Source organism: Mustela nivalis (genome assembly GCF_964662115.1).
Source record: "Mustela nivalis genome assembly, chromosome: 7".
Taxonomy (NCBI): Eukaryota; Metazoa; Chordata; class Mammalia; order Carnivora; family Mustelidae; genus Mustela; species Mustela nivalis.
This window is the reverse complement of record NC_139026.1, coordinates 103,091,895-103,095,452: the sequence shown is the minus strand read 5'-3', so window position 1 is coordinate 103,095,452 and position 3,558 is coordinate 103,091,895.

Here is a 3,558-nt window from a genome sequence, read left to right as displayed (position 1 = left end):
AAAGTAGCATAAGCTCATGGTAAATGAGGCCTCAATCTTGTTCTTTCATTTGGTTTCCTTATTGTCTTGCTCTCTTCCCTTTTAATTTGAGGATTTTCTTTAGTGTAATGCTTGGTTGCCTTTCTTTTTCTTTTTTGTATATTATAGATTTTTGTGATCACAATGAAGTTCATATATAACATCCCATGTATATAGAAGTCTATTTTAAGTTGATGGTTACTTAAGTTCAAACACATTTTAAAAACACTACATTTTTCCACCCCACCTTGTTTTATGTATTTGATGTCTTAGTTTACATCTTTTTATTTTCTGTATCCCTTAACTAATTACTGTAGATACAATTGTTGTTACTACTTTTGTCTTTTAACATTTATACTGGCATTATAAAAGTGATTGATCTATTACTTTTATTGTATGTTTGCTTTTACCAATAAAACTCTTTCTTTCATAATTTTCTTATTTCTAGTTATGACCTTTTTTTCTTTCTTTCTTCCTTTCTTTCTTCTTTTAATCTATTTTTGAGAGCAAGCAAGAGAGAACACAGATGGGAGGGAATGGCCACAGAGAGAGGGAGAAGCAGACTCCCTGAGCATGGGGCCTGGTGTGGGGCTCAATCCTAGGAGGTCCCTTAACCTGTCCTCATTTTTAAAATTTTTTTATCTTTTTATTTTTTGGCTTGGATGATTTCTGCTACCCTGTCTTGTAGAACACTGATCTGTTCATCTGTAGCTTTTAATCTGCCGTTGATTCCCTCTGGAGTATTTTTCATTTCAGGTGTTGTATTTTTCAGCTCTGATTGGTTCTTCGTTATATTTTCTCTTTCTTGAAGTTCTCACTGAATCCATCCATTCTTCTCCCAAGTAGTATGTTGCTTTGAACAATGAATGTTAGTTATAAAGTCAAGGAAGAAGAAACCATTTCTAAGTATTGTCTGTTCATTTTTCTTGTCGGAACTGTGGTGGAGTAGGTGGCAGATGACATTGCTCTTCTTCTTCTTTTTTTTTTTTTAATTTAATTTCTTTTCAATGTAACAGAATTCATTGTTTATGTACCACACCCAGTGCTCCATGCAATGCATGCCCTCCACAATACCCACCACCACGCTCCCCCAACCTCCCACCCCCCACCCCTTCAAACCCCTCAGATTGTTTTTCAGAGTCCATAGTCTCTCATGGTTCACCTCCCACTCCAATTTCCCTCAACTCCCTTCTCCTCTCCATCTCCCCATATCCTCCATGTTATTTGTTATGCACCTCTTTTTCTGAGTTGAGAACACAGGAGTCAGACAGATGGAGATAAGCTTAGTAACTTGTATACATACTAACAAATTGGAGGATGTGGCTTAGGTATGTAGCCACAGCAAACTTCCTAATAGTTTATTCCAAATTAGGCACTTCCACACACAGATGTAAATGGAAGGAACAGATGTTTGATGCCCATCCCACAAAGATGAAAGCAGACCTCAATTCATGTTACTATGCCAGGCATAGCTTTTTTTTTTTTAAGATTTTTATTTATTTATTTGTCAGAAAGAGAGAGAGAGAAAGCACGCAAGCAGGCAGAGGCAGAGAGAGAGGCAGGCTCCCTGCTGAGCAAGGAGCCCTATGCGGACTCCATCCCCGGACGCTAGGATCATGACCCCAGCCGAAGGCAGTAGCTTAACGCACTGAGCCACCCAGGCATCGCGGCAAGCATAGCTTTTTAAAGAAGAGATTTGGAAGCATGTAGGCACTGCTTAATGCCTTCTCCCAAATTCACCCATTAGGTAAATCTCGTTTTCTATCATGAAGAAGGTAGAGAAATGTTCTCACATAGAAATGAAGGTTTACCTAGAATTTCTGAATGGATTTAATTTATAATTGAAGTTAATCATGTCTTTTGTACATATGAACTAATGGAGAGGCTAGATGGCAAAGAGAAATCTGTTCAGTGTTTTAAATTTTGTGATAAATAACTCACAACATAGGTAACTCATTTGTTGATTGATTTTGATAAACCAAGTTTTATTTGAAGGAAATGAATAATTCTTTCAAGGAAGAATTTCCTCAGTTTCAGGTTTTTCAGTTCAACTAAAGATTTTCTCCTTCAAGTTCCTGTCCCTTCAAGTTAAAAAAAAAATTGTGCTTATAACTTGAGTATATTGACTCAATAGTGCAATTTCTGGGTCATTGGGTAGCTACTAAAAGGAATTAAGATAACTTCTCTTCCTTTATTTTTGTTCATGACTGTAAAAAATTATAGTTTAGTTAGAAAGCTGTTTTCTGCCTAATGCCTTCCTTAACTTTATTGAGCCAATGACAAAGTTATATGTATTCATTTTCTCTGAGTTCTAGTTAAAAATGCACGTATTTTTCCTGAATATGAGGAAGTAACTGGCATAAAACTCTAGGCTCAGTAAGACCTAAAGCACATTCCTGGCCTGCAACTAGGTGGTTTTTTGACCTCAGGCAAACTAAAATCTTTCTGAGGCCTTTTTGTCTCTTATGTAAAATTAGGACTTTGACTAAGTTAGTGACTTTTATACCTCTGGGGAAAAATTTTTTTCCCAAAGAATAGAACTTCTTTTTTTTTCTTTTGCATTAAACTGTATTATATAAAACAGAGACAAGTAGAGCTGTTTAGCTAAAGGAGAGATGAGACTACACCTGTAGACTTCCTTGTCCCTCAATCCTGCTGTGTCCCAGTGGAACCTTAGATTTTATGAGCCATAGTTTAAAAACTAACAGTTATGACAAAATCCTTCTAGTTAATAATTCTTTAAATTAAAATTTTCTGATACATTGCACATTGTTTTTCTGTGTATAATTTTCTTACCCTCCTATTTTTTTGATAAATGGAAAAGTATAAATAAAATTACAAATGCATTCTCCTTATTAGTGGACTTCAAGTTATTTCTACCAGCTAAACACAGTTCTTACCTGGAAATAAAAGTTACAGAAGTAAATATTTAGGAAAAGCTTTTGGGGAAAAGACAGTAACATTACATTGGTAATTCCTTAAGTCATGTCATATAAAAAAGTGCTTTATATTTTACATAGTATTTATTAATGGTATTATAAAATTACTTCAATAAAAGTTTCTCCCATCAGGTGGTATTGAGTTATTAATTTTACAAGGCTGTCTAGTAATGTTGTCAGATTATTAATTTTATAAGGCCTGAATATAATGTTATTGTCAAAAAGTGTTATGATTCCTTAAAAAATTAAAAATAGAAATGAAGTACAATTCTGTAATTCCACTACTGGGTATTTACCCAAAGAAAATGTAAGCACTAATTTGAAAAGTTATATGCACCACTATGTTTTTTGAAACATTATTTACAATAACCAATGTATGGAAGCAACCTCAGTGTCCATCAATAGATGAATAGATAAAGAAGATGTGTGATACATATACAATGAAATATTTATTCAGCTATAAAAAAGAATGAGATCTTGCCATTTGTGACAACATTGGTAGACCTAGTATTATGCTAAGTGAAATAACACAGAGAAAGTCATGTACTGTATGATTTCACTTCTGCATGGAATCTAAAAAACTAAACTACTAATAGCCTAC